General features: G+C 43.3%; 1 pseudogene across 1 annotated transcript; it reads right to left on the bottom strand.

The window, feature by feature from the left end:
* Nucleotides 1–11332: 11332 nt before the first annotated feature.
* Nucleotides 11333–12829, bottom strand: LOC146058950 (large ribosomal subunit protein eL28 pseudogene; annotated as a pseudogene). Its single transcript, XR_014470058.1, has 2 exons — nt 12728–12829; nt 11333–11832 (listed from the first exon to the last, which is right to left on the bottom strand). The product of XR_014470058.1 is annotated as a large ribosomal subunit protein eL28 pseudogene (transcript).
* Between the last annotated feature and the right edge of the window lie 2805 nt (nt 12830–15634).

Below are 15634 nucleotides of genomic sequence, written 5' to 3'. Positions count from 1 at the left end.
GGCAATACGGTGTGTGCCACTGTGTAATGGGCATTCTGGTGTGCAACAATGTGTAATGGGCACTATAGTGTGCGGCATAATGTGTAATGGGTACTCTCTGTTTTTTACAATGTGTAATGGACATTCTGGTGTGCAACAATATCTAATGGACATTATGGTTTGCAATAATGTGTAATGGGCATTACGGTGTGCGGCAATGTGTAAAGGATACTGCAGTGTGTGAAAATGTGTAATTGGCATTACAGTATATGACAATTTGTAATGGGCATTACGATGTGCATTATCCTGATGCAGAGTGTCTAAGTGATTCTTTCAGATCGCTATCCCTGGTCCGACCTCTTCACACTAAACCCGTATCACCCATTATACACAGGGGAACCCAAGTTTAACCCTTCTTATAACCCTGGTCGAAATGCCGGGCTGGTTGATCCAGATTATTCAGTTTAGTTGTTTCACGTCACACTTCGACCCGGCAATAACCCGGGTTATGAATGTGGCCTGAAAGGGGTATGAGGGGCTCTACCTGGCGCAATGTGTACAAGTGGCACTACTACTGTATGTGGTGTAATGTGAATAACGGACACTACTGTGTGACACTATTATTTCTCCACACTACTTTCGCACAAAGCCTTTGGCGCACATTGTTCCTATTTTGAGTTTTTTTTGGGGGCGAACCATATTTTTGCACCTGGGCCCATAACTCGCTAGTTCCGCCTCTGGGGGCACTGCCTACTGGTAATATAGTAAGAAAGAATTTAGAAGTTGCTGTTGGGTGCGGGAAGGACAGTCACTGTAGAGACTACTAAATACTGTGAGTGAAGGCGCCCGGATTAACAGTGCCTGAGGGGACAAAGAAAGTAGTGACTGACTCGGTGGGGCACTGGAGGGGATGAAATGAGCCTGCATGTGGAGGAGCTGTGCTAATGGGGTAAACTTTAAGCAGGTTGAAGGAGCAGTGTTGGGTGGGGGTTGAACAGAGGAGCCTTTCTGGTGGGTGTAACTTGCAAGGGGCATTTTTGGTGTTTTGGACACAGAATGGTATCAGCAGCATAACTAGGTGTGGCACAATGTGCAATGGGCATTAAGATGTGTGTGAGGTCATGTGTAATGGGTATTATGGTCTGTGGCGTCATATGTAATGGGCATTACTGTGTGTGGCGTCATGTAATGGGCACTGCATTGTGTGGCGAAACGTGTAATGGGCATTACGGTGTGGGGCATCAAGTGTAATGGGCATTATGGTGCCTGGCATCATATGTAATGGACACTACAGTATGTTGTGTCAAATGTAATGAGCATTACTGTACGTAGCTTCATGTGTAATGGGCATTATGGTGTGTGGTGTTGGCCGGGTGCCTCACCAGCCACTAAGCTCACCGCACGTCACTGTAGGATTGTGTGTGTGGGGGGTGGGGCACCAATATATATCTTGCCTCCGGGCAACTGGAAAGAACTTACACCACTGGTAGGGCCTGATTCAGAGATGGATACAGTTTGTACAGCAAGATGCAGCTGCGGTACGTAAGTATGTAAATGCAGAAAAAGGTGTCTTGAGTAAATAGACTTCTGCGTGCTTGCATGATCAGATGCTCAGATGCTGCATCCAAAGACAAAGCAGCGCATTGCCCATCTGACTAGCACCACGTTTCTTCAGTATCAGGGGTACTATAAAGTTTTTATGCTACAGTACATAAAATGTACTGTATATGTGCCAAAATTACATTATATCTTCACCCGGCCAACTTAAAAACTTTATAGTACCCCCATTATAAATATATATATAAATATATATATAGAAGTAGCGGGTGGTGCGGCACTCAGATCTGTCAACATGCAAAAAAGACGACAGGACACTGTCGGTGTGTCAACGTTTCAGTGCTTTAATCGGCACTATCATCATCCTGATGATAGTGCCGATTAAAGCACTGAAACGTTGACACACCGACAGTGTCCTGTCGTCTTTTTTGCATGTTGACAGATCTGAGTGCCGCACCACCCGCTACTTCTATGACATGCTCAACCACGAGCTGTGAAGGCACCAGCGTAAGCTTGATTAAGCAGAGGGAGTGCCGGTCCTCCATGGATTAAATATATATATATATATATATATGTAGTGGGGATACGAAGGCACTCGGAGACTGAGCAAGGTGAAGAATATGGTCCAAGTTTTAATCCATACTATAAAGGCCTGTCTACGTTTCGGGGGTCAAGCCCCCGTCGTCAGGACAAATAGACAAGTGTATATAATATATATACAGGTTGAGTATTCCTTATCAAAAATGCTCGGGACCAGCAGAATATTGGATAACGGATTATTCCGTATTTTGGAATATTTTAATATTTCATTGATGTATTTTGAAGTATCTTGCATTTATGCTGTATAAACACATCAACCACATGACATGCACACAAATATATTTTATTTGTTTTAAAAAATGAAACAAAATTTGATACACTGAATGTGAATGGCAAGCAATCATTTTCTTGCACATATATATAGTGCCAGTTACATACCATGACCTCAGTAGTGCTGTTACAGATGTCCCCAGTAGTACCAGTTATACAGTAGTACCATCTCCACATTAGTGCCAGTTACATACCATGTCCTCAGTAGTGCTGTTACAGTTGTCCCCAGTAAGTTTTTAGCAAAAAAAATAAAAATTCCCACTTTCTTGAATGTATGGTTTTTGGAATAATTCGGATAACGGATACTCGGATACGGAATACTCAACCTGTATACAGGTTGAGTATCCCTTATCCAAAATGCTCGGGACCAGGAGAATTTTGGATAATGGATTATTCTGTATTTCGGAATATTTTTATATTTCAATGATGTATTTTGAAGTATCTTGCATTTATGCTGTATAAACACATAATATACACACAAATATATTTTATTACCACATAAAATACACACAAATATATTTTATTTGTTCAAAAAACAAGGTTTCAAAACTTGAAACAAAATGTGTGTACTATCTCAGCACTGAATTTGAATGCCAAGCAATCATTGTCTTGCACATATATAGTGCCAGTTACATATCATGTCCCCAGTGATGCTGTTACAAATGTCCCCAGTGAGTTTTTAGCAAAAAAAAAATTTTTTTTTCACTTTCTGGAATGTCTGGTTTTCGGAATAATTCGGATAACGGATATTCGGATACGGGATACTCGACCTGTATATGTAAAATAGTATGTCGGCAGGGTCCGGCACTCCACAAAACAATTTCAACTGCCTCGGTGCCCTCCAAGTTAGAAATACTGTATAGCACAAGGTGTACCAGGGTATAAGGGTGGCACTCGTAGGACTTATGGATAAAAAAATGCAGACCACACCAGCATGTTGCGTTCTGACATTTTGGTAATTTAATACCGTTTTCAAAGACAATGCAAGACATTACCAGAATAGAAGAAAGAACCCTCGTGTCAGCCGCCCGCACCGCCCGGCTCGTCCCATGCTGAATTTAACAAATATAAACAACATAAAAATGCAGACTGATGGTGCAGCTAACAATGTTATTAACTTTCACTATAGTTTATAGCTTTCTACAGTATTGAATTCTTTAATGTCATGTGTCATTAACATTGCCTTCTCTTATTCTGTTATTACTGCTCTTCTCCTTATACCCTCCTTTCCCTTGGTGGCTTGTATACTATATTCCATTGTTAGCTGCACCATCAGTCTGCACCGACCCTGCTGTGGGACAAGCCGGGCAGCGGGTGGCTGACACAGGGATTCTTTCTTCTATTTAGGTAAGTGTTTGCAAGGCTCCCCCTGCTGGTTCGCCAACTCTGATTGGCTGCTCCACCATCTCTGATCGTCAATATGCACTAGGCATCATGAACATGCGGTGATTATAGCCAGTGGCAGATCAATTACAATCTTACCAGAAGGGCAGGACTGTCTTGGCCAGAACAAGCCACTGCCCCACTGGATTTTTCCACATATTTAATATTTTTGCTTGTTGTCATGTTTACACTCTTCTATTTAGGATTTATAGCATTTCATTTTTCTTTTTAAAATTGGGAATGGTTTAATCTAAATTAATATAGTGATATATTTGTCTAGTTTTTATATACTGCTATTGGCCAGCTCCATGTGAATGATGAACAAACAGGAAATTTAATGGAAATTAGGTATGTAAGGACTTCATTATGACTTGATGCAAACTGGTCCAAGCACATTTTACCATTGGTGTGTTTGGACTACTACAAGTAACAGAATGCATTTGGCTTTGAATATTTCTCACTACTTTGGTTATGTATGGAGTCTCTATGGACTTTTGTGTTTGATGGACCCAATGCCACTTTGGTGAACATTATACCCAGGGGCGGATCCAGGATAAAATCAGAGGGGGGGCACCATGATAAAAGAGGGTTTGGGTGGGGGAGGGGCGGTGTTAGCGGTGCCAGTGTACATGGTAAGAGAGCGGCAGAGAGAGGGTGGGAATGGGATTAAAAATAGGCCCTGGCATTTAAAGTATGCAGGCCCGCCATGGCGACAAAAGTGAAGGATGTAGTTGTGAGTGAGCCGGAAAAGGGGGTGTTGCCACTCAACAGGGGGCGTGTCCTTGAGTGTAGTGTACCACACCATATACAACTTCTACACATTATGCAACAAAATACTAGACTCCATTATACTTGCTCCATAAACATGATGCCAAATGGAATGAGCCAAAATTCACATAATGCCACATGGATTGAGCCAAAATTCACATAATGCCACATGGATTGTGTCAAAATTCACATAATGCCACATGGACTGAGCCAAAATTCACATAATAAAATGGTCAACACTATGTAGTGTCGAAATTAGGGCGCTATATGCAATTTATAGCACAGAAAAAAGTGTTTTTAAACAGTAATTGGTGATATATAAATAATACATACTATAAGAGCTGCAGCCCTCTGAGTGTACAAGTGTGAGTACACTGCAACTGATCTCTAGCTGGAAATATAGTATAACCAGCTGAGAATCAGAGGAAAAATGTATACAACAGAAAAGGGGTGGAGAGCTGCGTTAATAAAAATATCAAGTACCATGGAAGAATACACTTACACAAAGGGGGTGTTTTTTATATTTTTACTGAATATATTAAATCGTATTTTAATTTTAAGAAAAAACAATTGTACATAAAAAATAGTATAAAAATTCATATACTTTATGCACTGGGCAGGCTGGAAATTCTACCTCTAACGCGTTTCGCCCCCCCCCCTGTTAGGGGCGAAACGCGTTAGAGGTAGAATTTCCAGCCTGCCCAGTGCATAAAGCCTTGTGGAACCTGTACCTGCAAACTTACAAAACTAGCAGAAAAATTACGGCACCTGCACCGGCGATTTCCACCTGCCACCTCGCTGCATATTCCATCCGGCACATCTGAGAACTTCAATGATGCACCAGTGAACCCAGCGTCTGTGAGAGAGACGACACCGCCCATAACATCAATAGCGGCACGGGTCCGGAGGGTTAGAGCGGCAGCCAGCAACAATATCCACCTGGCCAGCTCCCCTCCACCGTTGCTCCGGAGGGACACTCAGATCTTCTAGCCGGCAGCGCACGGAGGCGCAGGTGAGAGACGCGCATTCAGCGTCTGCATTCACACTTTCAATCCAGATTATAACCACAAACTGTGACTGCACTATAACCACTAAATTTAAAGTGGTACCAAAATATAGAGACAGGATTTGTTTCTTTTATTGTTCCTTTTTTTTGCAAATTATAGGGTGTAGTACAAACTATAAAACGTATACGTTTATAATTCATCGAATTGCATTTTTATGTACTAATGTATATTGATATATTAGTGTTCATTCTAGCACCCGCTATCTTTGAAAACCCAAGCAGTTCCTCTTCCTTGCATGGGGTGTCGCTGTCTGCTGTGGTGTTTCTAGCACATGTCTGGTTTGCATATTAGTGCCGATACACAGACCACACTGTGCTGGAAGCACTACAGCAGACAGCGACACCCCAGGCAGGGAAGATGAACTACATGGGTTTTCAAAGATAGCGGGTGCTAGAATGAACACTATATATGTCTTTAGGTGGCCAACTTGAAAGTATATGAATTTTTATACTATTTTTTATGTACAATTGTTTTTTCTTAAAATTAAATTACGATTTAATATATTCAGTAAAAATATAAAAAACACCCCCTTTGTGTAAGTGTATTCTTCCATGGTACTTGATATTTTTATTAGCGCAGCTCTCCACCCCTTTTCTGTTGTATAAAATTCACATAATGCCACACGGATTGAACCAAAATTCACATAATGCCACAGGGATTGAGCCAAAATTCACATAATGCCACACGGATTGAGCCAAAATTCACATAATGCCACACGGATTGAGCCAAAATTCACATAATGCCACACTGATTGAGCCAAAATTCCCATAATGCCACACGGATTGAGCCAGAATTCACAATACGCTTCATAAACAGGGACATTGTTAAAGGCGCGCATTAAACATTTACACCATAATGTCCATTACACCTTAAGTTACACGCCATTATGTATTATGCCAAACACCATAATGCCTATTAAACATTATGCTACATAAGTGCTGCTTATCTACATACTCATTGCCAAGGGTTCCATGCTCATTGCCAGAGGTTCCATGCTTGTTGCCATGTGGGATTACATGCTCATTGCCAAGGGAGAATTCATGCTCATGGTCAATGGGGGATAGCCACCGCCAGGCAGAAGTGATAGCCACTGACAGTGGCAGAACCTGGCTGTATTCAGGTCCCGGCTATTTGAAATAATACCCCTTTCACACCAGAAAATGCATTCCCAGGTTGGCCCCTTTTACTCCAGCCTAGTCCCTGCATTTTCTGGTGTGAGGGGGAGATAAAACCACCCCTCCCCCCCTTTAACCAGTTATCTCATTTAACCGGTTATAGCTTCGGAACCAACTGACCCATTTACATGAGACAAGTATCATATTGAAGAACTTTTGAGTGGGCTTTGAATGATTTTGGTCCAGTGAAACTGGAACGTTTGGTTCCAGAGTAATCTGCCCTCAAAGAACATGAACATCCATGAAATTACATTTTAAAAATAAAAAAAAATCGGTTTATCGGCAATATCTCTGAAACCGATTAACCGATATGGACCAGCCTGGTATCATATTGAAGGCCCAGCGATTTGGAATTGAATAAGCTTCTGTGATGCCAGGGGAGGAACTGGCAGCCGTCGGAACCGGGTGTGGGTCGGAATTAACGGGTCCCATATTATCCTAAGGGGAAAAACGTTACAGCTTTGCCAGGCGATATCTCTGGTTCCCAGGGGGCTGGAGACACAGGGCTGGGCTCGTTGGAAAGCCCTGGTCCTCAGCTACAAAAATGACAGGGGACACGTGCCCGGGTGCCCCCCCCTCTGAATCCGCCAATGATTATACCTGTTTAGCACATTTGTTGTTTTGGACTCTATCCCTTGTGGTGTATTTTTCCCTATTAAGTATATGCACATTGTAAATATTTTTTTATATTATTGAGTAAATTTTACCCTTTCTTTATATTTACTGCATATTTATATTGCCCCACCTATTGTTGATTTGGAATCTTGATTGGGGTTAATTTTAGGCTATATACAGTATGTTTGTATATTTTGTGTCTATATGGGATCACAGTTCTAGCTGACATATTTATTGTTAAGGTTCCAGCTTGCCATGAGTGTATAACCACACTTGTGGATGCACCTTATACTACCGTTAATGTGTCTATCTTATTATATCATGGAATGGTACAGGAGTCATAGTTTTATGGTACTTATTACTGCTGTACTTTAAAGCCCCCTTACATCTCACATTACAATACCCCAATTCCCTGATCCACTGGCACCACCAATCGGCAGCCAACGATGATTAGCAGTCCATCAGAAGATTCAAAAATTTGAACAAACCCGATTCAGGATTTTGAACATGTTTAATATTCACAATCCCCCAACATAGCCATTGGGGAATCAGCCCATAAACCCAACACATCTCTGATTCTTATACACATATTCGTTAGAGCATACTTATTGGAGGGATAATCTGGGTGAATTAATATTCTGCTGATCATTTTTAGAAGAAGAAAACCTTCCTGAGATCTATCTGTGTATTAACTAATAGATGTTTTGAGGTTTCAATAAAGCATGTATTGAAATATTGACCCACATTTTTTCATGTAGAGATGTGGGGAATTTACCTCAGTTGATTCCTAAAAACAAGCCCCTACAAGTACACATTGGCCCCCTACATGAATAAATAAAACACATTAGCCCTCAAAAGAAAAAAAAACAACTTGCCACTTGCAGTATAGCAGCATCTGTGCCCATTATTTTACAACAACATGGTTCCTAATACAAATCAAAGGTGGATAATCATTATGTTTTTTCATATAGATTTAGATCATATTCTATCAACAGAGATAACCAACACATTACAGTATATTGGAGAGATCTCAATAACATGAGCAATCAATTTTGACAAGTAAAGTGTGAAAGCAGACATAGAGGGAGAAGTCTGTATAAGCTCCACATGAATATTCTGAGGGGGTCAGAGAATGAGCTTGCAGGCAAAGTGGGAGAGAATGTTCCATGGTTCTGGTAGTGCCAGCTGCCGGCGTGCTGTGGCTGGTAGCAGGCCATCTAATGCACTGCAGACAGTGGAAATCTTGGATTATGGGGCGGGTCTGCATGATTTCATAGCCTCATGCTGTGGTCCCACGTGGAAATGTTTCACAGAAGCACAGTATCAAAGTTCAGTGCCAGTATTAGTGATATTAATTCCGGCTTGAGCTCCATTTTGTCTGAGCCTCTGTGAAACATTTAATTAAAAGACAGCCTTTGTGATGAGTTAGATTTCATGGTGCCATATCACAGGCTTCTTTGAAACCCTAGGAAGGCACCAAGGTTGTCCTGTGGGAAGTCCAGGCCTGATGAGGACTGATGGGGAAAAAAGAGAGGAGGAGATATATTATGGTATAGTATATATAAGGAGCTCTAATGTGGTGTAACTTGTATAAGAGGCACTATTGTGTGGTTTAATGTGAATAAAGGACACTACTTTGTGGTGTAATGCTAATAGTGGACACTACTTTATGGTATAATGTAACTAATGGACACTACTAAAGGAAACTACTGTGCAGAGCCGTAAATAGAATTTTTGGTCCCCTGTGCCAGAAAGAGAATTGGCAAAGTGAGGGGCACACAATATATACAGCACACTACACACAGGGAAGCAGGGGGCACACACTACCTATAACCCACTACACACATGACAACAAGAGACACACAATTACACACACAAAGGATGACATAAAAACTCATCACCAGAATCATTTGGGGTCTCTGCGTGTCTTTTCAAGCATTCATAGGGTGTATTTCCGGACTGCACCTTGCCATATACCATCCTAACAGGCTCCAAATCCTCATCAGGATAAACTCACTCACCATCTATACTTTGTGAAGGACTTATATTCATTCACCTGTGTACTGCCACCACTGACCCTGCAAAGCTCCACATGGACTGAGAGAGACCGCATGCAACTGGTACTGGGATGCTGCATTAGGTAGTGCTGTTAAGCAGATATTGTTTCTGTATTTAGCTACATAAAAAGGTAGCGCCTTATTATGATCCAAAAAGCACCATCCAACTCAGTTTAAATGCAAATAAACAATTTAATTGCATGCAAATCGAATTATATTGTCTAAAATCAATCCCATAAAAGCTCTGCTTTATGGTCTGTTTTAATCCACACAAATAAAAAAAACACAAGAATATGATACTGGGATAATGTTATAATAAGCATTTGGTCTATATTTCTATTTATTGCAATCATTCTATGCCCACCGAAACTTCCAAGATTCAAGCTGTGGCTTCTGTTTTCCCGCCAGGCTTGTATTCCTAATCAGTGCAAAATGTCATCTTTCCAGCATTGGATCTTGCGTGTCTTTAATTCAATATACGTCTCTTCCACAGTGATTGGTGCAACACTTCATGCAGAACAACCAGAGAAGTACGTGTTGATGGTCTGTGCTGGTGAATTGATGACTGCTGAGCTGAGCTGACCTGTCTGTCCATTTCAGTCCCTGTGGTTTCTTAAGGTGCCCATACACCATGCGATTTTGGTCCGATATCACCTAATTTTGGCACTTTGGGCAGATAAACCAAGTGAGATCAGCTCAAAATCGCATGTGTGTGACATCCGATCCGCGGTCCCGTGCACATCGGACTGGATCAGGAGGTTGGACGGGCTGGACATACGATTATGTCTGGCCTTACATCCGGGTGCTGATCGCTAGCGTGTGTTCAGCAGGACAGGCAGCGGCGGGTATTAGAATTTTTAAATAATCTGTCAAAAGACTAGCCAGCCTCTGATTGGCTGAGGGCTCTCTTAGCCAATCAGCGGCTGCTCAGAAATGAGTCCACTGATTGGCTGAGTGCTCTCTCTCTCAGCCAATCAGAGGCCAGCCAATCATTTGACAGGTTGGTACTTATTTATTATCTGGGCTCCCATGTTAAATGCACCCCATTTTTTCATACCCCTACTATCCAACTACGCATTGAGTTGATTTTATATAGTGTGGCGAGCGCAGCGAGCCACCGTGCCCGAAGCGTGGCGAGCGCAGTGAGCCCCGCGAGGGGACGCGGTCTCATAAGAAAAACGGGAGCCCAGATATTACATAAGTACCGACAGGTTATGTTAAAATTCTAATACCTGCCGCTGCCCATCCTGCTGAACACCCGCTAGTGCTCAGCACCCGCCGCCCACACCGCTGCTCCTTAATGCCCTTTGCAGCTCCCCGGTTTTACATGTGATAAATTGCATGCAAGGTCGGTTGGGCTGGACATAAAATTAGGTCCAACCTTGCATCCGGGCTGCGGGTGCACATCAAAAAATGCACATCAAGTGCCAAATCGTATTTGAGCATCCCGGGGAGGGATCACATGGCTCACATGAGAATTGGGTCCGACTTGTCTTTAGGACTAGTCAAAATTGCACTATGTGTACACCCCTTTACACAACAGTACACATAACAACTTAAGTTGGGTACACACTGAAGCGACCACCAATAATTCCGATACTACTGCCAATTTCCCTTGAGTCCAGAACTTGCCAAATTGAGAGTACACATAATCTTTCTAACGGCTGAACAATATTATCACATTGTTTGGTCACGTCCAATATATCGTTGCTCCTTTACCAAATAAGGTTTTAATCAGTCCAACATATCATTTGTAAATACAGCTTTGTGTGTACACATAGAGGTATAATGGTGACATCATGACAAACCAGATATAAAACACAAATCTTACTCTTCAGAAGCTGCCTCGACTGGGTTTTTTTTTTTTTAGTCCAATTGCTTTATTACAGAAATCTGCAGGAAGTTTATGCAGTCTTGGTGGCCCGGGTACGCTTCTTCTTCACCACCACTGGTTTCTGGCTCCTCAGGATAGCACTGGCACGGCGAAGAGCAGCCATATTGTAATTATTCTTGCGAACAATATTGCGCAAGCTGATAAGGGTGGTGCGGGAGTTCTTGTTGATGGTGATTTTCTCATAGGACGCCCACAGTTTTTCTGTGGATAAGCCCATTGTAGCGAAAGGAGTTCCTGGCCTTCAGGTTGTTGGGTTCAGTGTTATACACCTGCTTGTTTCTTTTGATTAGGAAACTAGAGCAGTTCCTGGCAATCATCCATTGCAGACTAGCAGACATTTTCAGCACCTCTCTCCGCTCAGTTACGGGAAGGAAAGCCCTTGACTGAGCTTTTGATGGTAAATGGACAATGGGACAATGGATAACGGGATTCTGGGTTGGGGCTGTCCGATAAGACTCTGCTTCCAACTAATGGGATGACAAAGAAATAGGTTACTTTCTCCATTGTGTCTCCATCTGCGGTGGTGTCTGTCCATTCTTCCATTCATCCTTGACACTCTCCCTCCCTCTCCCCCTAAAATTGACTCTTTTTCCACCCTTGATATGGTTTCTCTATCTGGCCCCTCCCTCTTTCTCCCTTCTTTCTATACCTTTCTCATTCTGTAATCCTCTCTCTCTTTCTTTTCCTGACATCCTCTCTCTCCACTTTCCTTCCTGACATCCTCACTCTCTCTCTGAATCTATGACATCCTCTCTTTTTGGGCCAGATGTATCAAGCTTCAAAAGCGATAAAATGGAGAGAGAAGAACAACCAGCCAATCAGCTCCTATCTTATTTTTCAAACCTAGCCTGTAACACGACAGTTAAGAGCTGATTGGCTGGCTTTTTATCACTCTCACTTTTGAAGCTTGATACATCTGGCCCTAAGTATCAACACTCTCACAACCTCTCTTCCTCCACTCTATTTTTCACTCCTGCTAGTATTTCTCTCCTCCCCCTCACTTACCACCTCTCCATCTGACAATCTATCTTGCTCCTCTCTTTATTTCATTTTCTTTTTCCACGAATCCCTCTATATCTCGCTGACCACCAGTCTCTCCCTATTTTTCTCATTCCACTTTTTTTTTTATTCCCTGACACCCTCTTTGTCTCTCACTACACTCATTATTTTCTTCTCTAATGGGCATTATATTGACAGCTCTGGTGGTGTTGGTAGAAGAGGACCATACGAAGATTTCACTATTCTAGTTATGCCCCTGTCTATCATCAATAATAACCCACACACACACACATACACACATATACAGCATAGAGAGTTCATGAGGCCACACGCACATCATGAAGCCATGCACGTTTCACTTACTTATTTGGGCTGTTTGTGTGGCTGGGGGATGTTCCTCCAGGATGGGTGTGTTATAGGAACCCAACAGTCGGGATCCCAACTGTCTTTAGCCTGACGTCGGGATCCCAACTGCCCAGACTCAGACCGCGGGGGAGTGCAACGAAGCCCCTTGAGGGCTCGCTGCACTTGCCACACTGCGGGCACAGTGGCTCGCTATACACGCCACCTATTCTATTCTCCATCTATGGGGGTCGTGGACCCCCACTTATGAGAATAGCTGGTGGCCATCGGGACCACGAGTGTTGGGGTTTTAAAAGTCGGGATTCCTACATCGGTGTATTGACTGTCGGAATCCCGACTGTTGGGCACCCCACCAGGATGTGGTATTTCAGTGCAGGCAGCAGCACACATCTGTCTCTGCATGCTGTAGAGTTTTCTCCCTGCAGGGCCCCAGTCCAGGAGGCGGAGACGGCAATTGTCAGCCACATGTAGGGAAGCCAGGCACAGCGACCTTCCAGCATACACTGTCAGTTGGCAAAGTACGGACAGGGCTGGGGGAAGAAGCCCCAACTTTGTGCTTATGGCCATGAGAGGAGCTGCAGAGCCTGGTCATCCTACCTGTTATGTGATGCTGGGCAACACTGGCTTCTGGTTGAAAAAGTAGATGACCAGGCTGATGCTGCTTCTGCCTTTCATGCCTAGCCAGTAGTACATGACTGAAGGCCACTACAGGCTGGCAGGCAGTTGGTTCAGACCCACCACTGACCTATTCAGTCTCGGATGTTTTCGGCCGGGACTCTCACCGATGCAGATTCGGCTCTTTGAAAAGAATAACCTGAATTCACAAAAATGGCGGCTACATTAATAAATTAGCAAGCGTTTCTGCAGAGAAAGATGTGGATTCTCCAATCAATGTCTTTTCTGACTTTCATAGTGTTTCAGAAAGTCAGAAAAATTTAATAACTCAAATTCTAATTCTTTTCATCATGAAAATGGACAATATTGCCAAGGATATCGCCCTTGATTAAACCCCCCTAAATCTCTCTCTCTCTCTGCCCCATATCTCTCTTTTTTCTCTATTTCTTTGCTCTCCAACTCTCTTTACCCATACTCCCCCTTCTCTCTTTCTTCCCTCTCCCTTTCCCACCACCCTCTTTCTCTGTTCCTGACTCTCTCTATCTCTCCTCCTTGACACTCCCACTCACTCTTGATCTTTATTTTTCTTCCCTGGCATTCTCACTCCTGCCCATACCTACCCTTCTCTCTCCCCTCTCTCTCCTCCACCCCTGCCTCTCTCCTGTTTCTCTCCCCCCATGCCCTCTCTCTCTCTCTCTCTATTGCTCCTCACTCTTTCCCTCTAATTCCATGAAGATCTTTCTCTCCTGACCACCCCTCTCACCTTTGCTCCTCTCTGTTCTCTATCTCGCTTTCTCCAGCATCCTCTTTGTCACTTTCTGTACTCTTTCTTCTGCCCCCCCCCTAGGGGCTCTATAGTGACAATGGTGGGGCAGGGGCTCTTTCAAGATGTTTCTATAGGGCCCACAAACTTCTAATTACACCCCTGCCTCCATCTGTGTTCCCCATCCCCACCCATGGGACATTCCATTACACGTTTAGGACAGCATACTGATGGGAGATATGATTAAACTGCAGTCTAAAATAGGTTGCTACTGTATGCCATAAATTATACCTTTTTTTTATTATCTGTGCCCAACAGTTTATGTTATGCCAAATGGTGGTGCCCTCATTTATTTTATGAACCATGATAGAGCATTGGTTAATATGCTCCATAGTAGTTACATAATAGTTTAGGCTGAAAAAAGACATACGTTTATATCCATCAACTTCAACCTTAGGTTAGAGGAATCTGAATTGTGCATTTTGGTGTAATTTTGAACAAATTATGATTGTTGATTGTACCCCTGGATGTCTTTTCACCAAAATATGTCTATCCAACCTTATTTTAAATGTTATTATTGTATCTGCCAACACCCAGGGCCGGCGCTACCCACTCAGCAGCTCCTGCAAAGCAGGGAGGCACCATGCTGAAAAGGCGCTGTCTCCCTCCCTGCTCTGCTAAATCTGCCTCAGCCCTCACTGTCACTGCCTCCTGCACGCCGCCCGCAGTGCCTGTCTGACAGCGGGCGGGCGGCAGTATAAAGAGCTGCTCCCTGCACCGCGCAGACACTGTCCTCCTCCTGCAACCTGCCCCCTCTTCCTCACGGACACTTGCGCTGAGACATGAAGTGCTGTCTGTGAATGCCTGGATGACATCCACCCCCTACCCATTGCTACCTGCGCCTGTCAGCTGTCAAACAAATGACGAACAGCAGAAGCGCCGCCCTTCCTTCCCTCTTCTCAGTGTGCTGTGCCAGTGCCACTGCCAGTCCTCAACACTCCGCCCCCTACATCTCCTCTCCTCTTCTTCCATCTCCTCCTTCTCTCCCCTCCTTTCCCCCTCAGTCACGAGAGGGGTGTAATGGCGTCCTCCGCGTCCTGCCTACGCAGATAGAAAAGGAGGGTCTGCACAAGAGTTAAACAGCAAAAGAACAGTGAGTCTTTTATTATACATGTTTATAACAATTTTTTTTAATAATTGTAGATTTTTTCTATATTAATTTAGACACTTTTTAAATAATGGGCTGGGTTATGTGCCTAAAGGTGGCCATACACACTGCAATAGCAGCGTGCGATGCGATTTGCGCTCTTGCGGGCATCGCACAGTACAATAAGGCGCCTATTGACTTATGTTGTTGCTATTCATACCTTTCTAACACTTATGCCTAGAAATAACTGACACCAAACACCTTATCTATAAATAAAGACACTGACACCAACTGCGTAAGGTTAAAAGGTCATATATGTTTATTTAAGTGGTATGACCCCTATTTGTAATAAGGGATGGCAAAGAAAGCGCTTGAGACCAGC

The sequence above is a fragment of the Crinia signifera genome, chromosome 2 (genome assembly GCF_055691185.1).
Source record: "Crinia signifera chromosome 2, ASM5569118v1, whole genome shotgun sequence".
Lineage (NCBI taxonomy): Eukaryota > Metazoa > Chordata > Amphibia > Anura > Myobatrachidae > Crinia > Crinia signifera.
This window is presented reverse-complemented; position numbering and strand designations above follow the sequence as displayed.